At 40.1% G+C, this 22,985-nt stretch overlaps 1 long non-coding RNA gene across 1 annotated transcript in view; it reads left to right on the top strand.

The window, feature by feature from the left end:
* Nucleotides 1-22,985, top strand: part of LOC145532194 (uncharacterized) — a 103,351-nt gene that overhangs the window by 9,946 nt on the left and 70,420 nt on the right. Inside the window, exon 2 of the long non-coding RNA XR_014073078.1 lies at nucleotides 13,857-13,927. This is a non-coding gene — a long non-coding RNA (uncharacterized LOC145532194). The remainder of the gene's footprint in view (nucleotides 1-13,856; nucleotides 13,928-22,985) is intronic.

Below are 22,985 nucleotides of genomic sequence, written 5' to 3'. Positions count from 1 at the left end.
AAACTGCCTTCGCAGAACTAGATCTCCACTCCTTTTGCTAAATACAAGCGGTAACTATGTGGCTATCACTGACTTTTTTTTCCTCAGTCTGTTCATGTTTTTACTCATTGTTAGTACAGAGTGGCAACTCTCAAGTTCCTTACATGTAGAACTGGAAAATAAAAGCCCTCTTTCCCCTAATGTTAATGTTTTGCTTTAATGTAGTACATATCTAACAACTGATGAGTCAATATGAATGCATTATTGTTAACTAAAGTTAATTTACATTAGGGCTCACTCCTTGTGTTGTACATTCTCTAAGTTTTGACAAATGTATAATCACATGTGCCCACCATATTAATACTATCATGCAGAATAGCTTTCACCACCCTAAAAATCCCTTGTGTTTCACCTATTCATCCCTCCCCCCAATCCCCTGGTAACCGTTCATCTTTTTACTGTCTCCGTAGTTTTGCCTTTCCCAGAGTATCAAACCATGAAATGACATGGAGGAAGTTTAAACACATGTAGCTAAATGAAAGAAGCTGATTTTTAAAAGCCATATTCTGGCACTTCCCTGGTGGTCTAGTGGCTAAGATTCCATGCTCCCAATGCAAGGGACCCAGGTTTAATACCTGGTTGGGTAACTGGACCCCTCATGCCACAACTAAAAAGTTTGCATGCTGCAACTAAAGATCCTGAGTGCCACAACTAAGACTGGGTGAGGCCAAACAAATAAAATAAATAATAACACATAAATTATTTTTAAACAGCTGTATACTGTGATTCCAGTTATATCACTGACTTTTTTTGTGAGGTGAAAAGAGGTGTTAATTAACTAGATGGAGAGGATACTTTCATAATGTAGACATCTATCAAATCTCCCTGAAAGTAAAAATGAAAGTCACTCAGTCGTGTCCGACTCTTTGCGACCCCTGTACAGTCCATGGAATTCTCCAGGCCAGAATACCAGAATGGGTAACCGTTCCCTTCTCCAGAGGATCTTCCTGACTCAGGGACTGAATCCAGGTCTCCTGCATTGCAGGTGGATTCTTTACCAGCTGAGCCACCAGGAAAAATCAAGAATACTGGAGTGGGTAGTCTATCCCTTCTCCAGCAGATCTTCCAGACCCAGTAATCGAACCTGGGTCTCCTGCATTGCAGGCAGATTCTTTACCAGCTGAGCTACCAGGGAAGCCCATCAAATCTCCCTGATAGATATATTAAATATCTTAAAATTTTATATGTCAATTAAACCTCAACAAAGCTGAATTTTTTTTAAAAAGAAAAAAAGGGAATTTAGAACTCCCATTATTTTGTCTTGTGGTTTTCTTTTCTGGGAAGTGAGGGGATCTATTTTGCACATAATTATTAAGATTATATTAACTTATTTTATTACTGAATGTTTGAATGCCCTCATTCAACTGGGCAAAGAGTATCTCAGAGATACTCAATCAAACAGCAACTTTTCCAAAAGTCTTGTGGGGAATTAGAAAGGTTTCATTCCCGGGCTGATCTAGTGTTGCCAACCCATTTCCTGGTGAAGCCCCAAGACCCTATTGATGATATGGATTTCCATCACGTTCAGATACATCAGGGGTTAAATCATTTTCTGTGAGATAGAACAAATGATACAACATGGAATCCTCAGCCTCCTTCCCTCGACACCAATATTATAAAATGATTTCACTCTCTTCAGAATAGGTTATGACAAAACAGTCGCTAAGCTGTGGAAATACTGGGTTTTCGCCAATACCATTTTCTATCTTGAACCGCTTAAATAGCTCTGTGGTCGACCGGCTCTCATATGCTCTTCATTTGTCAGGTGCTTGAAAATAGCCTAGACACTTTTTTCCCCCCAAAGAAAGGCACCCTGCCGGGAAGGATGTGCCAGGAAGAAAGAGAGAGACATTAGGCTCACAGCAGGAGCAAGGCGTTCTATTTCCTGGGAGAGCCTTTTTGATCTGTGCTGTTGATGAGACTGCTCTCTGCTTGGGAAGAGCCTTTAAGGTGGCAGCTCTCTTGTCCCAGGCAGAGGGTCTTAAAGCAGAGGACAGAGATGTGTGACTGTTGTGTTTTTTTTTTTTTAAATATACTTTCATTTACTTATTTATTTTTGGCTGTGCTGGGTCTTCATTACTGCAAGGGCTTTTCTCTAGTTGCAGGGAGCAGGGACTACTCTTCGTTACACTGCGCCAGCTTCTCATTGTGAAAGTGAAAGTGAGAGTCACTCAGTCGTGTCCAACCCCATGAACTGTAGCCTTCAGGCTCCTCCATTTATGGAAACCTCTAGTCAAGAAATACTGGAATGGGTTGCTGCTTTCTTCTCCAGGGGATCTTTCAGACCCAGGGATGGAACCTGGGTCTCTTATACTGTGGGCAGATTATTTACCATCTGAGCCAACAGGGAAGCTTCTCTTGTTGTGAAGCACCAGCTCTAGGGCACGTGGGCTTCAATAGTTGTGGTGCGTGTTCCCAAGCTCCGGAGCACACAGGCTCAGTAGCTGTGGTACATGGGCTTGGCTTCTCTGAAGCATGTGGGATCTTCCCGGACCAGGGATTGAACCCATATCTCCTGCATTGGCAGGCAGATTCTTTACCACTGAGCCACCAGGGAAGCCTGAGATGTGTGATTTAGCCTCTTGCTTGCCTATGTTTGCTTCCCTGCATTCATGCTTATCCTCACCCTGACCCTTTCTGTGCACCGCCCCACCCCTAATCTGGCTCTAGAAAGACTTTACATCTGTAAATCTCAGAGGTAGCCTTCCAAAAAAAATTTTTTCCCAAGAAAAAAAATACATTAAATGCTTGAATGCTTGCTCTGGCCTCTCATGCTCCTTATTACACCAAGTACTTCCAGACCATATGTTGTATACCCAGTTCTTCTTATGCCAAGAGAAAATTTTGTCTGATCAAAAATGTTTACAGTATTCGCAAACTCCACGAAAGTTGATATAACTGAGAATAATTTTCTCATCATTACCCTACTCTCATATGTAATGGCCATGTGAAGAAAAAAAGTAGATTAAAAACCTGTCTGAGTCCAAATCATCTTATATTTGAAACTAAAGGAGAGCCCGGACAAATATAGATACAGCCAATTTTTTTTTATGTAGTCAGGGATGTTCTGCTTTCTCAAGCTTGCTTTCCTGGCATGATCCCATGAGGATTTCTTCATATTTGAGAGGGTCCGTAATCCGATTCATGGCCACAAATGACAATACCCTCAGCACCCAAGGATTGATTTTCAGCGCATCAGCAATATCTCCTCCTGGTTATATACGTAGATCCAGTTCAGGGAGAGAGAGAAGGAAAACAAGGTCTTTGTATTTATCTTGATATTAAAAGAAGCTCTAAGGGGATCATGAGGGACTTTCTATGGTTTTCTTAATGTTCCATCTCATGATCTGGACTCGAGTTAAACAGCTGTGTTCTTCATGAAAACTCATCCAAATGCACTTGGAATCTGTGCATTTTTCTGTACATTTTATGTCAATAAGAAGTTTACTTTTTAAAAATCTATTCATCTAATCTGCTTCCAGAAGTCTGAGAAGCAGATATCCAATCCTCGGCGAATCTACCAGAGCTGGGTTGTCAAGTCTGGTGTCCCCAGCCATATGTGGCTGGTCCAAGTTGAGGTGTGCTGTTAAGTGTGATATACACACTGGATTTCAAAGACATAATATGAAAAAAAGCAAAATATGTTATTAAGATTTTATATTGATTATATGTTACATTTATTTGGCTAGATAAAATATATTATTAAAACTAATTTGACCTGTTTCTTTTTGCCTTGTTATATGGCTACTAGGAAGTTATGTATGTAGCTCTCACTATATTCTCTTAGATTCTCTTAACTTTCCCGCTGGGCTGGGTATGGGATCAGTTAATATGGATCTTGGCTTTGCCCACTTAATTTTTCCAATTCCCATTGAAATATCACAGGATATTTTATGTTCTAGGGGAAAAAAGAATAGTTATTTACTTTGATTTGTAAATTTGGGTTACATCTATACACATTGTACTTGGCCTTTTAAAAAATTAACACTCAACTGAATTGTGAATTAATAACAGTGAATAGTGTAAAATGTTTTCATGTTAGAAATGGTAAAAGAAACACATCTAATATGAGCAAATGTGCAGAGTCAGTGTTCAGAGAATCATTAGTCCAAACCACTATGTCTAAGGGAAATAAATACATCCTTTCTTGGGTTTATAGTCTTCTCTTTTGTCTGCTATTTCTGCTTTCTGTTGGGTATTTTTTCAGGATTGATATTCAAGCTGTGAAAAGCATTCTTCCATCAGCAGAGTCTGGCACAATGGCAGGCTCTTCAGATAGCAGGGTTGGCATTTTTTAAATTCACTCTGGATTTATTAAATGGTTTGCAGCTGAGAAGCTGGATGCACTGACTTTCCACTGTATGAATTTTAAAAATGCACAAAGACAAGCATCTCCTGAAGAATTAAGATATTCTGTGGGCCATGTAATCAGCACATTATCAAAATATATGCTCTTTTGATTATTATAGTAATCTAAAAATTGCTAATTATATAGTAGCATGCTAACTGAAACGTAATTGCAGATAATATATTATTTGATGTGTGTTCCTGTTATTGGCAAACTCTGAGACTTGTTACTGATTATTCCTGGGCAAATTGAAATTTGTCCCCGAAGTGTTAGACTCAGTCAAGGCTAGAAGCACTTAAGCAGGCTTAGAAAAATGACAGTTTTCTCCCATGAGAGTCACTATGGAAACATCTATCAATGAAGAATATGAGAAAATTGGATACGGTAAGCAAGAGCGAGGGAAGACTTGGAATAAATGCATTCTTCTCTTTGCAGAGGTTCTAATCCTCACCCTTCACCTGTTCAGTCCCACTGAAAGAGCTCGAAGTTAGAAATTTTGTTCTTTTTATGTGTAACAATAACCATTTTTTAAAGTTTTTTTTGACGACCATTTTTAAACTCTTTATTGAATTTGTTACAACACTGTTTCTGTTCTATGTTTTGGCTTTTTGGCTACAAGTCATGTGGGATTCCCAGCTCCCTGACTAGGGATCGAACCTGCACTCCCTGCATTGGAAGATGAAGTCTTAACCACTGCACCACCAGGGAAGTCCCTGACACTAACCAGTTTTACATTTTATGTTGTTGTTCAGTCAGTCAGTCGTGTCCGACTCTTTGTGACCCATGGACTGCAGCATGCCAGGCTTCCCTGTCCTTCATCATCTGCCAGACCTTGCTCAAACTCATGTCCATTGAGTCAGTGATGCCATCCAACCATCTCATCCTCTGTCATTTCATAGCCATTGGAAGAACCAAATACTCGGCGTTGGTAGGACAAACTTACTCTTTGAAAGCAGCTGGACTATCAAACAAATTTCATTTGACATTGCAGTTGACGCAAGGATTGCTCTGCTTGTGTCACTGTAAACAAGGTGTTCAGAACAAAAAGAGTGGGGAAAATAAGAGGAGGAAAAAGAGTCTGTCAGGTAGGGGAGAGGGGAGGAAGGAGAATGGAATGATGCATCTTCTGGAAGTCATGAAAATCATTGAGATGAGTTTATCTAATATTTTATCTAAATGGTATTATCAATTGTAAGCCCATCCAAATTCTTTGGAAATTTTTCTGACTGGAAAAAGCAAGTAGAATGATAAAATACCTATAGTGAAGTAGTACTGATCATTAGACTTTGGAACCTCTTAGGTTAGGAAATTAAAATGTATTTTGATAATAGTAACTCAGAAGCCATATCTGCTAGGCTGCCTCCCCAACATATGTTTCTTCTTACCATTGTTCTAACAAGACCCCAACTTTCCCAGTAGCAAGGTTTAGGTGTGACTAACCTCACCCTCAGCTCTAGGGTGAGCCCTGATTGGCTTTAGTAATTCAAGATATCCTATTTTTTATGAGATTTATTTAAAAATTTATTATTTTGGCCACACTGAACAGCATGTGGGATCTTAGTGTCCTGATCAGGGATTGAACCCATGCCCCCTGCACTGGAAGTGCAGAGTCTTAACCACTGAACTGACAGGGAATTGTCAAGATATCCTATTTTCCAAGCCACAGGGCATGGTTCAGGAATAGACATGTGATCCAGCTGGTGCAGTGAGATACAAGAAGAGATGTTTAGGAGCTCTCTGTGCAAGAATTATGTGAACTTCCTATGAGGGGCTTGCCCTCTCCCCGGAGAGACATGATCAAACTATCAGTCCCAGTTGTAGTTGGCAGAAGTCTTGAGACCTTTACAGGAAGCACCCTGAAAATGAAGTTGACTCTATGACACACACAGAGGAGACGTAACGGGATCCTTGATAGCATCTTCATTTGGTAAATCAAATTTTTTGAGATACATGCATTGTATATTGTATCAAGTGCATCATATATATATATATATGCTTTATATATATATATATAATATGTATATATTGCTTCTTTTTAACATTGTATTTTGAAATAATTTTTAGACTTATAGAAAAGCTGCAGAAGTACTCAGAGTTCCCATAGACCTCTACCCAGCTCCCTAATGTCACTACAGCTCAAAAGGTTATAATTTCTATCTTTAACTTGTCACTGTCCACCTTCAAACAATATTACACCATTTCACATAGAGTGTGAGTCCACTTAATCCCTTCCTATTCTTCGGGTTCTTATCATCATACACTTGATTTCTCCACGTGATAAAAACCACAGATATGTCCTCACTGATTCTGTTTTGCATAGTCAATTATTTTTTTGAATAAGGGGAAAAGTCATTAATATTTGCTCACATATTTACTCTTTTCAGTATTCTTCATTCCTTCATGTAGATCTGAGTCTTTATTAGTTTTATTAAGGATCATCTTTCAATGGCCTGGAGAACGAATTTTCTTTAATATTTTTTGTAGTGTGGTTTTGCTACCCATTAATTTTCCGTTTCTCTGTTTGCTGAACATTTCTTTATCTTTGTCTGTCTTTTTGAAAGCTATTTTTCCTAGATATAGAACTCCAGGTTAACATTTTCCCTCTTTAATCACTTTAGAAATGTTGTTTGTCTTCCAGTTTGCATTTTTTTCCTGATGATTCAGTGATATATATTTTCTTTCTATATGTAATGTCTTCCCATCTCTTATCCTCACACTAATTTTTTTATTTATTATTTTTTCAAAATATTTGTCTGCATCAGGTCTTCATTGCAGCACGTGGGATCTTTAGTTTTGGCATGTGGGATCTAGTTCCCTGGCAAGGGTTTGAACACAGGCCCCCTGCATTGGGAGCATGGAGTCTTAGCCATTGGACTCCTCATACTGGGGAGTCCCCCTCATACTGCTTTTAATATTATAAGTTTATCATGGTTTCTCAACATTTTGGTTATGATTTTTTTTCATTTGATTTGAAAATTTGGGAGCTATGATTTCTTCAGTCACCTTTTTCTTCAGATGACTTCTGTTTCCCTCTTTTCCCTCTTTTTCCACGCTCCAGTTACAGGAATCTGGACCATCTGATATTCACTTTCCTACAGGGTGCCTTCATTCCCATTGTTTATTTCCCATTATAGTTTGTTACAAGACATTGAATATATTAAATAGTTTCCTACTCTGTTCATTTTTTTCTTTCTTTGTTTGCTCTTCTTGTTTCAGTTTGGATGGTTTCTTTCTTCCATTGCTTTTAAGTTCATTGATCTTTTTTTCCCCCTGAATGGCTAATCTACCACTAATACCATCCAATACGTTTTTTATTTTAAATATTGCATTTTTCACCTCTGAGAGATTCCATTTCACTCTTTTTAAACTTTTTTTTTTCTCCTCACTACATTTCTGCTTTCAGGTAGATACTTGAACATATTTATAATAGTTGTGTTAAAGGCTTTTTCTGCTGATTCCATCATTGCTATCATTTCTGGACCTTTTTCTATTTTTTGCCCCTCTATTGACTGGTTTGTTTATTGGGTGCTGGATATTGTGAGTATTATGTTGTTGAGTATCTGAATTTTTTTCTTCTTGTGAAGGGTGTTGAGCTTTGTTTTGATTGCAGGCAGTTATTTGCAAGTCAGTTTCACCCTTTGAGGCTTGTTTATTAGCTTTTTACAGGTATGTCTAGAGTAGTCTTTAATCATATACTAATTTAATTCTACTACTAATATGTAACCCGTCTGGAATCTCTAACCACTGCTCCAAGTGTTCAGCATGGTCTTGGCATTCTGCAAAGTCAGACCCTGAATACCTCCCAGCCCTGCATGACCCCTGGGAATTGCTCAGCTTATAAAATGTGCAGATTTACACATTTCTGGAACTCTGTCTCTGCTGGTCCTCTCTCTGCACCCTGGTCTGAAAGAGGCTGCTAGTTCCCAAACATGCCATCTCTGTTAAGCTGAGGAGCCTGCCCCACAGCTTCCAGCTTCTAAACCACATGATCTCCATGCCCATCCTGACAAACAGATGCTTCATTCCTGCTTCTTTCCAAGTATGTCAGTTTCAATTAAGTTGTATTGTTGGAACTTAGAATCCCTGGTGGCTCAGATGGTAAAGAATCTGCCTGCCATGCAGGAGACACAGGTTCAATCCCTGGGTTGGGAAGATCCCCTGGAGAAGGAAATGGCAACCCAGTCAAGTATTCTTGCTTGGAGAATTCTATGGACAGAGGAGGTTTGTGGGCTACAGTCCAGGGGGTCACGAAGAGTCTTTGGACAGCACTGAGCGACTAACACTTTCACTTTCAAATCATACCTGGGACCCTAGCTCGTGCTTTGCTTTCAGTCTCTGAACTCAGTCTTTGGGGGAAAGACTTTTACTTCTCCAGCTCTGTCCCTTCTCTCAAGTACACGTGGTTCACTGTCCCCAAACTATAAGGAGTTTGTTGTCTCTGCCCATCATTGACTGAGGTGAGTGGGGATGTTCCTACACCAGGTGTCCCAGCTCTCACATCCCTGGACCTGCTCTGAAGTTAATACATACAGGAATCCATGCAGGTTGAAGCAGTTCTTGACCGGAAGAGGTTTGTACATCTACAGAGTTGGGATATACTGGGATCAGCATCTGGGAAGGTAATTTCACTCTCTCTCTGGGTTCCTAGAATATCCAAAATCAAACAAGACTCACCACTGAAGGGAATCCATTTCTTCCTGAGCCTGCCCTACCCGTGAAAGAATTTTATATTTTTCCATTAACATTCTTTTGACTTGATTTCTTGCAAATGAATGCCCTAATTTTTTAGGCACAGAGAGCATTCACCGCTTCCCTGCCCAGAGTTACTCCACAATGAAGCTAACCTGCTGGACACACCCTGGTGTGCGTGCATACTAAGTCACTTCAATCGTGTCTGACTCTTTGCAACCCCATGGACTGTAGCCTGCCAGGCTCCTCTGCCCATGGGATTCTCCAGGCAAGAATACTAGAGTGGGTTGCCATGCCCTCCTCCAGGAGATTTTTCCAACCCAGGGATCGAACCTGCCACGTCTCTTACATCTCCTGCATTGGCAAGCGGGCTCTTTACCACTAGCACCACTGGGGAAGCCCTTGGAGAACCTCAGATCCAATTACTTCTCCAATTTTGAGAGAAAGAGGTAGATGGACCAATGATAGGAGAAGGAAAATCCTAGTGCACAAACATTTCACAAAATATGTCAACAACCTAGACAAGAGGATGACCTACTTTATAGTCAAAAATTTTCAAATATGTGAATCACAGGACCTCCCCCACCCTTTTAAGCTCCTTTTCCAACATAATTCTATAAAACATACTGTGTCAAGTGACAACCCCCAGTAGTAGACGATAGTGTATTTCTGTCAAGAGGGAACTGTTGTAATATGGTTGTGTTCTACGAAGCTGGAGATATGATTCTAATTACCTCATTTTTCTTTTACTTTCTTTTATTCAGTGGCACACTTATCACTCCAGATCTAGATTCTCTGTGGAAGAAACTGATACTGTGCTCCAGAGTGATTTTCTCTGTTTCTCTCTACCTTTATCTTTGTAAGAGGCAATAGTTTGTCTACAAAAGTGTGTTACTCCACTATTACATTTTAGAAACCAAGACCTCTTAGAGACGTCTAATATGTATCCCTTATTTTCAGAGCTGCTTTATTCCTGAGGGCAAAAAAAAAAAGAGAGAGAGAGAGATAGCTGACCTAGCCCCCTGGCTAACTGGCAAAACCCTAACTGATTTTTCTTTTCTTAATTTAAAAGATGGCAAAATGATTTTTCTTTTTTTAATTTAAAAGAAGGGGATTTATCTGTGATGAATGGCCAAAAAATAAATGAGCAGAAGCCATGTACAATCAATTTGCCCAAGAGTCTGGGTGAAGCACTGGACAAGCACGCAGACTGCAGAGGATTGAATCCTGGCTTTTAAACCGAGTTTATGTCTAACTTTGGGCATAATATTTTATCTCTCTGATCTGTAAAAGGGAATAATAATTGCTAACTCACAGATTTGTAAGGATCATGTGAGAAAGGTTTTAGATGCATCTGTTACATGGTATTCATTTTTTTCTGTTAGTTTTTATTATATGTTTCCCAGAACATAAACTGTTTTGAAGAATCCTGTGCCTGTGTGCTAAGTCCCTTCAGTTGTGTCCAACTCTTTGCGACCTAATGGTCTGTAGTCCACCAGGCTGAAGAACAACCTTATAACAGTGCTTACAAAGCTTAATTTTTATCCTTTGGGGCAATCAAGTTGATGAAAAATGTTCAATAAAAATATTTGACATAGAATTTTTCACTAATTTTAACCTTAGTATTGAAATAGAAAAAAGTTATATGTTGACCAGAGAGATACTTAGAAAATATTCAAAACCAGAAGAAACCATGAAGTATTATTTTAAATGTTTTGTTACAAAGTTTTGCTTTGTTTTATTACAAAGGGAAATAAACATGAAAAGAGCAAATCTCATTCATAAACATTTGCCCAGAGACAGCAATATTTAAAGCAGCAATAGATAACTTTATCAGAAGTTTTGTGGAACATTTTTTCCCACTGACTTCAATTATGATTTCAAGAAAAAAAATTAGTAGTATGTCTTAAATTTTGTTTCAGGCCTATTTCATTTCAAGTTCATGCCATCTGTGTTTAAGACTGCTAGACCCAAATAACCATCAATAGTTGCTTAGGAGCCAGTAAATAAACTATGGTACATCCACACAACAAATGTCTACAGTTGAAACAGACCCCTTTGTGTTAATATGGGAAACCTCACCCTAGTATTAAATGAAAAAGTGAAATATGAAACAGTGTAACACCTTATGCTGGATGGCAAGTATATAAATCTGTATCTGTTGTATGCACAATAAGTCATACAGGAAGAATACAGAAGAAGCTCCCTTGCTTCTACTATGGAGGAGAAAAGGGTGGATAGGCACAAAAATAGGAGTGAGATTTTGTAACATATATATGTTAATAATATTTTGATTTTTTAAAATGTGATGGAGACCTATGAGAATATAGCTTTTTAAGGCCATGAAGATGACAGGAAAAAAAAATATTTAGTGGAAAAAAAGGTTCTGGAGAAGTAAATACAACATGATGACATTTTTGAAAAATTGCAAGTTTCTGTGTTCATATACACAGAAATATGCAGTGGAATTTTCACCAAAATTGTAATGCATGGTAAAGTTTCAGGTCATTTTGGCTTTCATGGTTATACTTTTCTAAATAATTTGAATATTTTTTATTTAAAAACAGTAAAATGGGACTTCCCTAGTGGTCCAGTAGTTAAGATTTAGCCTTCTAATGAAGGAGGTGCCTGTTCAATCCTTCTTCAGGGATCCCACATGCCTCAGGGCCAAATATCCAAAACAAAAAACAGAAAACGATATTGTAACAAATTCAATAAAGACTTTAAAAATAGTCCACATTAAAAAAAAATCTTTAAAAATTAAAAAAATAAAAACAGTTAAACTATTAATAAAGGCTGATAAAAATCCAAAAATCACAGGCAAAAAGAAAAAAAAAGCAGGAGAGAAAGAAAAGAGAATGGAAGAGGAGATTAGAAAAAAGTGTGGCTATAAAAATTCACGTCTTCAACTCCTTCAAGTCTTTGCTCACATTTCCCCTTATCTGATCTTACCAATCTATTAACAATGTGATCTATACCTCTCTGCCTACCCATCTGATCCCCCTTGTTCAGTATTTCTATTTTTCCATAGCATGTATCACCTTGCAACACAGTATTTTAACTTATTTGTTTAAGTACATTTTAAAAAGCCTGGCAGTTAGGAGATGTTCTATCAATGTTTGTTGAGTGAATAAATGAGGTCTCCGCTGAAAGTTGGTGACCCACTGAACTGAACAATAAAACTTGCTTCATTGAGTGACATCCTTGTTGCAGAAGGCTGAGAGTTTTCCTCACTTTGAATTTGCAGTTTGGTACACAAAAACATAGTTTTTAAGTCTTTGAGAGATGGTTCAAGGATAAGAAAGTTTGTAAATACATTCTGTACATTCTCATAAGTCTCTAAGGAAGTGGTGGTTGAGTTTTCAAACAAGAAAATTGAGTCACCTGTTCCCTTCTTTTTCATTCTGTATTCCATGGTTCCTATCATCTTTCTCTTATTTTCTTATTTGAGATGGATTTTGTTCTTGTTGTGATTGGGGCCTTAGCAACAGGAGATCATAGGGAGGGGGAAAGGTGTAGGATCTGAATGGGCTTGGGGCTGGAAATTGACACCTTAAGAGCAGTGGTCCTGTGTTTCCCTGGAGGTCCAGTGGTTAAGAATCTACCTTGCAATGCAGGGCCCACTGGTTCAATCCCTGGTCTGAAAAGATCCCACATGCCACTTGGCAACTGAGCCAGTGCTCCACAACTACTGAGCCCATGTGCCACAATTACTAAAAAGCCTGTGTGCCCTAGAGTCTGTCCTCTGCAACAAGAGAAATCACCTCAGTGAGAAGCCCTCACACTGCAACTAGAGAGTAGCCCGCACTGCTGCAACTAGAGAAAGCCTGAGCATAGCAGTGAGGACCCAGTCCAGCCCCAAATAAGTAAATAAATATTTTTTTAAAAGAGCAGGTGTCCCCAACCTCTGGGATCTGATACCTGATGGTCTGAGATGAAGCTGATGTAATAATAATAGAAACAAAGTGCACCTAAAAAAGACACAAGAATAAGAATGGTTAGGCAGAAAGAGTCCAAAGTGAGGCTCTTGAGAGAAGAACTTAGGAAATGTTCTGAGTCATCATTTTTTAAGACACGTTTGCAGAATATAAATTACCACAGTTATTAATGCATTTTATGTAAACAAAAAGGGTTCTGTATTCAAATCAGTTAAAGAAACACCGAGTTAGATGGTGTTTCTTTACCACAAGACTTCCCAGAGTCTTTAAGACACTGCCATAAAATGTGAATCTCCAAGAGGAGCTTTTCTTTGCAGCATTTCCCTTTTCTCTCTTTCTCTCTTTCTCTTTTTCTCCTGGAACCCATTTCTCTGCAGATCATCTTGCAGGACAACTCTTCCATTTGATAGAGGAGACTGATTAGAACTGGTCCCAGGTTTCTACCAAGCAGTTTGGGGTTCATGTCAGGGCTCCAAAACCAGAGGGTCAAGGTGAGCCTAATCCTCCATGGAGTGGCAGCAGAGCAGAGTGGACAGGTGGACTTGAAAGCCAAACAGATCTGGTTTGGAAGGCTCCCAAAACCACTTTGAGTTGGGCAGTTTGGAGCAAATGACTTAATCTTCTGCAGTCTTGTATTTCTTCCTCTATGAAATAGGCATCCTAACTGCCTAGGGTAGTGGTGAGGAGTTAAATGAGATTATTACAAAGCGCTTAGCATAATGCTCATCAGAGTGAAATTTCAATAAACAATAGTAGTTGTATTTAATTTGGGGAAGGGTCTAGGTTTTTTTTCTTTCTTTGGCCATCCTATGTGACATATGGGATCTTGGTTCCCCATCCAGGGATTGAACCAGCACCCCCTGCATTGAAAGCTTGGAGTCTTAACCACTGGACTACCAGGGAAGTCCCAAGGGTGAGTCTAGGTTTTGTTTGTTAGTGTTGACATTCTTTAGGCTGGTCCAGCTCTTCACTGGGGTGGAATGTTTTGCAACTCAAGGGGCATCCCTGTTTCCAAATTTCTCTCTTGACCTGCAGGGTCTGCAGTGGTAGAAATCATTTTGGATCCCCCCACCCCCCCCCCGCCCAAACAATGGCCTCAGGCTATTGCTTTCCTCCAGATCTGATTGGAGAAGCTCAGGCCTGTGTCCTGGTGAGCTTGTGAGCGAAAAGAGGCAACACCTCTTGCCAAGAGGTGTTGTGGCAAGCTGTCGCTCACAATATCTTCATTTCTTCTTCCTTTATCCTGCCTTTGCAGGACATGAAAAACATCAACACAAAGGCTGACCTTTAGTTAATGTAGCAAACTATATTAGAAAAGGGAGTTGAGCAGATAATTATTTCTTACATGTTGCCATTTTTTTCCATCACAATATTGAAGATTCCTTTTATGTTAGCTAAGACTTTTTATAAATTCCATAGAGAAAATGAATAGTCTTGTGATAATGTGGCATCTTTTTGGGCCCAGTGCATTAGCCTGCTGACACATAAGGGGCTATTTATTATCAGGAATTCATATTACCTATAATCATTATTGAAAACATAGCTTTCTTAGCCTGGTCTAGATAACCCTACATAGGTAGTGACAGCATATCAAAGCATTTGATTTACATGTTAATTCAATCTAATTTTTCCTAAACTGCCTTGTTCTTTTTTAATGTGTGGTTTTTCCAAAAATACTTGCTTGCATATGCTTTTCCTGCTCATAATCGGGTTGTTTGGAGCTGCCTAATAGGATCCAGGCAAATGGTTGTTTCCCATTTCCTCTAATAGGGCACTCCTAGAGTTACCTACTGGACATGTCCAGATATTTTGTCCAAGTTTGAAAGAGGTGGGTGTAACTTGCTCTTCCATATGCTTATGAAAATCAATATGAATGCTTTTTTTAAAAAAAATCCACAGGGATTTCCTCTTTTCTCCAAAAAGACATCTTTATTCCTAGCTTTCAAGCTGATTTTTCAGTCTTTTAAGCATTTAAATCAATTATAATTTCAAATAAGAAAGAAAAAAAAGTGTTTAAAATCAAATTATTTGCCAAAAAGAAAATCCAACTTGGATCTGAACTCTCCTGAGTTGTTCACTCAGTCAACAGATATTTATTGAGCACTGGCTGTTGTGCTCATTACGTAAGATGCAGAGAGTGAAATAAAGATAAATTAGTCACCATCACTTTCCTCAACAGTCCTGTAGTTCCATGGGTGAAATAAGACTTAGATGCAACTGTCTGTAGCAACACAAAGGGATCATAGGAATGAAAGAGAAGGAAAGGAAATAAAGTGCCATCCATCATAACTCAGAGAAAAAGAGATTAATTCTTCCTGCAGGAGGATTTGGACATGCTGAGGTGTATCCCTTCCAGCATTTTCTGACTCTTTCCATCAATTCTTGGTAATGCCTTCACTCTATGCCCTGATTGGGTTAAAAATGAGAACCAGACATCTCACAGTCCCACATGCTTCCGAAGGGACCCGGAGGTACACATTATATGAAGTGAAGTGAAAGTGGCTCAGTCATGTCCCATTCTTTGTGACCCAATGGACTGTAGTCTGCCAGGCTCCTCTGTCCATGGGATTCTCCAGGCAAGAATACTGGAGTGGGTTGCCATTTCCTCCTTCAAGGGATCTTCCTGACCCTGGGATCAAGCCTGGGTCTCCTGAGTTGCAGGCAGATTCTTTACCATCTGAGCCACCGGGGAAGCCCTGTAAGAACTTAAAAAAAAGAAAAATATAAATCAAGGTGTTGATTTTTAATCTAAAAGTTTAATTTTTTGTTGCATATATTAAATTAGAAACACCTCTCTTCAACATTAATATCTACAAAAGTTTAACCTAAGCTTTGAAACACTAGAGAAGTAATTTTCTTACTACTGCTAAAGGGCAGAAGAAAGATGATCAAGGCCTGACACAGGAGATGTAGACAGCAATGCAGGCTGAAAATGTTTGCAAACAGATACTCTAGAACACAGTGCTGTCATGAAGGAAACTCGGAACACATGAGTCACTTCCTCACCCAGGAGCAGGAAGCCCAACACCAGCCTGCTGATGAAGAGCAAAATTTAAAATAACCTAACTAAATTGGGGAAGTGGTCAGAATTCTTTTTTAAGTTCGCTGAAGATAAATGCAGGGTGGTACCTTCAGGACAGGGAAATGAACTCTGCAAAAAGGAGAGGAAAAGTGACTGGTTACAGGCAAGGATGTCTAAACAGGAGCCAGCAATGAAAATAGATAAGCTGGAGTCGGTCATAACAACAGCCTTTTCAAAACTGGGTGGTGGTGTCAGGATGCAAAAACAAGAGCCTGGAAGGGCGGTGAGGTGCCCTCCCTTTATGCTTGTTTTTCTCAAACTTTCCTGGAGCACAGGGTCCATTCCTGAGTTCTGAAGTTAGAAGGACACCAAGAACTTGGGGAAGATTCTATCCCTAAATTCAGCCAGGATTAAAAAGTAAGACCTATGCAAAACAGGGTCTGAGATTGTTCAGAAGAGAAAGTCAAGAGGCAACTTGACTGATTGGTGTCATTCATATATATATATGAATTATATATATATATAATTATATATATAATACAAATTATATATTGTATATTCGGCTGTTCTTTAGTTTCACTAGGGAGGAAACAAACTGTTTTAGCTGTAACATGAATATTTGGGGTTAAATATTCAGAGAACTGTCTCAAATGGAGTCCAAACCCTAGTGTAGGCACGTTTTTCTCTAATCTGAAAGTCCTCCTTTCTTGGGACTGAGGAGGGTGGTGGTGAGAGACCTACATGGGGTGGGTGTCTTTCTTTTCCTGGTTTGAATTAGCTTAACATTGGTAGAGATTTGCAGCTATTCTTTTCTTTTTCTTATGATTTTTAAGGCATTCTTCCTCTGGGATAGGGCTGCGGTCCACTTGGCTCCTTGCTTCCACTTCCATCCCATGCTATTGTTTCCTCTTGCAAAAAATAAATAAATAAATTTCACTTTTATGACCTTCTTGGTTTTCATTTCTACATCCTCTTCTGTCACTGTCGTCCATTAGCTTCTTGGTCACTCTCTCCCCCTTTTTCAAAGTCTTGGCATCTGGCCTATAAGCCCTACCACCATTCCCAGTAGCTTCACTGCACATGTGAGAATACTTTTGATCAAATGGCTACTCGCTCCTCAAGTTCTCATCTACACTACCTCACTCCAGGTCATCCACTCCAGTGCACATGCATTGACTGGGTGTTGCATCGCTTGAAACACCTCCAGCTTCAGAATCTCTGATGCAAACAATCTCTGCACATCACTTCTTCCCCTTCTGCTCAGTTCCTCCCCTGACATCATTCTTCAGCCTCATCGAGACTCAGTTCCTTGCACCAGCCTTAGGCTCACAGGGGTTGACCTTCTCCTGTCTCGACTTCCCTCCTCCTCCAGCAGAGATATGGTTTAGTGATTTTATAGCACTTTCACTAATGTTCACTACTCCCTTACCCTTTTAGCTTTTTTGTTTCCCTTTTCTGGAAAAATCCCATCCTTGATGAACCCAGTGATCTACATCCAGTCCCCAGGAGCTGAAACTTCCCAGGAAAGTGACATGAGAGCAAATTGGTTTTAGTGTCAGTGCCTAAAATTTCATGACTCAGATGAACCCATTCACTATGTTTCTCTGATTAATCCACTTTCTTGTTGTTATTGTTGTATAGTTGCTAAGTCTGACTCTTTGTGACCAACTCTTTGCAGCCAGCCAGGCTCCTCTTTCCATGGGTTTTCCCAGGCAAGGATACTGGAGTGGGTTGCCATTTCCTTCTTCAGGGGATCTTCCCGACCCAGGGATCGAGCCTGTGTCTCCTGCATTGGCAGGCTGATTTTTTACCACAGAGCCACCTGGGAAGCCAACTCATTCTCCAGCTTTCCACAAAAACTACTGCAAAGCTTCTCCCCACCCTTGTGACCAGCTGCCCAGTCACACACAAACACACAGACTCACCCTTCTCTCACTCTCAGCAGAAAATCTGCCTGCTGTGAAAATTAAAGCAACACGAGGAAAATTGAAGCTGTGATGGGAGGACTCTGTCATTGTCTGGATACCAGACATTCATAACTCTCCCTTCCCCACCCACCTCCTCAGAGACTTAACTCTCCAACAATTTTTCCCTCAAGGAGAATCTCTCACCAAGCTGAATCTTTGTGTTCTACCCAAGGGCCTCCCAAGTATTCAGCCTCTTGTACCGACTCAGCCATTTTTCCAGCTGTCCCATCACAGCCAAAGCACTTGGGCTTTCTAGCTTCACTGTCTCCCCTTTTATTTCACATGTGTTCCCAAGTCCTCCTTCTGGTGGCCATTCAGTTATCCATTAAAATCAGTCTTGCTAGGGTCAGCATGAGTTTCGTGTCCCTAGATTCAGAGGACATTCATAGTCGTCATCTCACTCCATCGCACAGTAGCATCTAATACGGCTGCTCCCAGTCTCATTGTTTGAAATGTGCTTTTTCCTGGGTGTGGGGAACACAGGGCTCATTTTCTCCTTACCTCTCTGGCTGCCCCCTCTCCTTCACACACTCATCGTCCTATACTTGGCCATTCAATATTCAACATACAGCGTCAGGTCCTCTCTCTCTCTCTCTTTTTTTCCCCACTGTGTTCTCTTCCTACACATACCGATCAATCAGAGTTTGTGGATGACTTACGAATGTCCATCTCTGGACCACACATTTCATCAGAGCTTCAGACCCATTTATCCACCTACCAACGTGTCATCACCATGTAGATGTCTCAAAGGTACATCTGCATTTCCAGAATTAAATCGTGACCTTCCCATCCACCAGCCCATGGTCCTCTTCTACTTCCCTTATTTCAGCAAAAAGACACTCTCATCTTTATTATTGTATAAGCAACAGGTATCTAGGAATCACCCTTAACCTCCCTTTCTCCCTTGCTTACACACTGATTCTAACATCTGGTCCTGTTGATTACATCTCCTAAATATCTCAAATCCATTCTCCACCTTAACCCAAGCTACCACCACTTGTCTATATAACTTCAGTAGCCTCTTCCTGCAGCTACCTAGTTCACTGGACTCACCTCCCAAGAACCACACTTTCCCCCTCTCCTCCACTCAGAAACCAGAGTGATTTTGGGGAAACAAAATTCTGAGAATGCCTTTCTTCTGTTTAAAATCCTTTCAGAGCTTCCATTGCTCTAAGAATAAAGCTGAAACTCTTAAAACTAATGTAATTTTGGATCACGAATTGTACTTGAATTAAAAAAAAAAAAAAGACAAAATTCATTGTCCTGCTTCTTCAGATGATGCCATGGTGAGCTTTCAAGATGTGCTTCTTCCTGCCACAGGACCTTTGCTCCTCCTGTCCCCTCTGTTTGCAGTTGTCACTTGGTGAGTTACAACTTCCCTGTTGCTCTAAGTCAAGGCTGTGCTGTACTGTGCTTAGTCACTCAGTCGTGTCTGATTCTTTGTGACCTCATGGGCTGTAGCCCACCAGGCTCTTTCTGTTCATGGGGATTCTCCAGGCAAGCATACTGGAGTGGGTTGCCATGCCCTCTTCCAGGGGATCTTCCCAACCCAGGGATTGAATCCAGGTCTCCCACATTGCAGGCAGATTCTTTACTGACTGAGCCAACAAGGATGCCCACGAATACTGGAGTGGGTAGCCTGTCCTTCTCCAGGGGATCTTCCTGACCCAGGAATTTAACTGGGGTCTCCTGCATTGCAGGCGGATTCTTTACCAGCTGAGCTACCCAGGAAGCCCCTAAGTCAAGGCTTCCTACTATCAAATATCCTCTAGTATGGTTTCAGTTTTACAACTATTGGTATGATTGTGTGACTAATGTTTTTCTACTCTACCTGAGGGGAGCTCTGCAAACACAGGGACCAGGCTGGCCTGGCTCACCACTGTCATGTCCAGTGCTAAGAATGAGGTAGACCATCCAAAATATCTGTTAAAGGAAAAAATGAATGCATAGATGTATGACCAGTATTATCCTTCGTGTGAATCTATATGAATATAAATTGACCATATAATTCACAACTAAATTCTTGGAGAAAGGATAGTTTTCTTTAAAAGCTGCTCTATGCATAATATGCAATCAATCCTTTGTTACCGACATGTTCCTCTTAGATTAAAAAAAAATCCAAATATTCTGCTTGTCTAGCAATTTTATTTCAGATTTCCCTAATGGTATATAATATTATTCCACCTCCCATGGAATTTGAAATAAAGGAAATATTTTGGTTTTCAGTTTGATACATTTGGTTTCTCTTCTTTTCCTTTTTTTCCCCACTCACTTACATCTAAGCTTCTCCTTTTCCCTGCCCAGCAGACTCTGCTTCCCACCAGGGCCTTCCAGGCTAGAGAGGGCTGCACCAGAGCTGGAGCTCAGCCATAGCGGTGATGGGCAGTCACAGAGGCAGCGTTGTCCAGGGCGGTGCCTGTTACTGTCAGAGCCCAGGACTCCTCAGCTCCAGTTCTAGTACATGTTGTCCTCACTGTTCTTCTTTGGAGGAGCTTTTTTATTATTCTAAACTTAGCTTTGCAGTCTGAGTTATTCCTATCTTTTTTTTTTTAATTGAAGTATAGCTGATTTATAATGTCTCAGGTGTACAGCAAAGTGATTCAGTTATATGTATATCTGTTCTTTTCCAGATTCCTTTCTACTATCGGTTATTATGCAATATTGAATATAGTTGCCTGTGCTATACAGTAGGTCCTCATTGCTTATCAGTTTTATATAGAGAAGTGTGTGTCTGTTCATCCCAAATTGATAATTTATCCCTCCCTCTGCCCCACCTTTCCCCTGTGATAACCATAAGGTTGTTTTCTATGTCTGTGAGTCCGTTTCTGTTTTGTAAATGTGTTCATTTGTATCATTTTTTTAGATTCTATGTATAAGTGATATCATATGATATTTGTCTTTGGCTTACTTCATTTAGTATGATAATCTCTAGGTCCATCAGGTTGCTGCAAATGGCATTACTTCATTCTTTTTTTGTGTGTGTGGCAGAGTCAATCCTGTCTAACCTCACATGCGACATCATATCTGTCCATATCTTCTGAGAAGATTTTCTCTGATGCTTCAAGCTGAGATAGACCTCAGTCCCAGAGGCTGGACCTTCTGGCTCTGTTCTCCAGGAAAGGAAGAATGTGTGCCTTGTGGGGTGACTCAGTACACATCTGCTTCTTCATCCTCCCCTTTCTCCCCCCTTGGAAGCCCGAAGCAGGAACATCCGTCCTCTCCATGCTCTTGTGCTCTGCCCAGCTCAGTGCAGTCTCCTTCATGTGCTCCTCTTCCACTCACCTCTTAAGCACTCGGGTTCCTCAGGCCACCACCTCGCATCTTCTCTTTGCGCTTTGTCTCCTCTCCTTGGGGAATCTCCTACTCTGAAATATGTACTGCCGACTCAAACTTCCTTCTTAATTTGTGGATATATGTACTCAACACACCACTGTTTTCACTGAACATAAAGCTGTGACAAGCAAAATAGGATGGGTGACGATTCCATAGGAAGCCTCCAGTCCCAGGGGCAGAGAGCCTTTCAGGGGCCTCCAGTTCCCATCATATAGGATCTACTTGACATTCACCAAGCTGAAGTTGTGCCTCCCCTGCAGCGGGGCTGCAAAAGTTGGACTATAAAGAAAGCTGAGTGCTGAAGAATTGATGCTTTTGAACTGTGGTGTTGGAGAAGACTCTTGAGAGTCCCTTGGACTGCAAGAAGACCAAACCAGTCCATCCTAAAGGAAATCAGTCCTGCATATTCATTGGAAGGACTGATGCTGAAACTAAAACTCCAATACTTTGGTCACCTGATGCAAAGAACTGACTCATTGAAAAAGACCCTGATGCTGGGAAAGATTGAAGGCAGAAGGAGAAGGAGATGACAGAAGATGAGATAGTTGGATGGCATCCGATGGACATGAGTTTGAGCAAGTTCTGAGAGTTGGTGATAGACAGGGAAGACTGGCGTGCTGCAGTTCATGGGGTCACAAAGAGTAGGACACAACTGAGTGACTGAACTGAACTGATAACATCTTTCAGAAGTAGCAAGTAACATTCTTGCCACAGCACCAATACAGCCCAGGATATTAGTATGCCTGATACGCTCATCTGTGTATTCTCTCTTCTGGGGTTTAGCAAGATACAGGAAACATCTTGTAACTCCAGAAAAAATTTCCTCACTAATAGATCCATAGAGAAACAGTCATCTGAAAAATCTAATGGTAGAAACATTCTGTCTGTAGTGCACAAGTATATTTGATCTTGAATGTTGTTTTATAAATGTACCCTTAAAATGGGCACTATTCACAATTAAATGATTGGATAAGATATAATTATTCATTATAAAACATCTGTTTGCTTTACAAAAGAAACATGAGCCCTGGAAGTCCTTGGTTTGGTATTTAATTTAATTAGTGAATTTAATGCATGTCTCTGAGATTGCTCATTTTACACTTCTGCTAAAGGAAGGTGGCTAGCTTGTCAGAAAGAATTACCTACAAATTGGCTAATTAATTGCTTCAACCGTTATACAGTGAGATTCACATGGAAATAGAAAAGGGCATTCTAAGGACAAAAAGTATCTGCATGGCCATCATACTTCTTGTCACCAGCTCTAAACAAATTTCTATTTGTGGACATCTAATCAGTAAAAGAACTGCTTGACTAATATAAAGCAGATTGGCTTCAGGAAAAAAAATATATATGGAAACTTTTATTATTTCTTATCTAATTAGAGAAAAATATCCAGTATCAAAAAACCAACTTTTCAACATTTAATATAAAATGAATGTTCAGAGATATGAATAGTGCTTACATGCAACAATTTTGAAAAAAAAGAACCAAATTAAAGACAACATCTATACAAGGTTATTTATATGTTTTCCAGACAAGATGGACTTCCCCAGTGGCTCAGAGGTAAAGAACCCTCTTGCAATGCAGGAGACATGGGTAGACATGGTTTCAATCCCTGCGTCAGGAAGATGCCCTAGAGGAGGAAATGG

The sequence above is a fragment of the Giraffa tippelskirchi genome, chromosome 13, assembly GCF_054371585.1.
Source record: "Giraffa tippelskirchi isolate mGirTip1 chromosome 13, T2T-mGirTip1v1.2.pri, whole genome shotgun sequence".
NCBI lineage: Eukaryota > Metazoa > Chordata > Mammalia > Artiodactyla > Giraffidae > Giraffa > Giraffa tippelskirchi.
The sequence above is the reverse complement of the archived record's forward strand: the minus strand, read 5'-3'. Positions and strand labels throughout refer to the sequence as shown.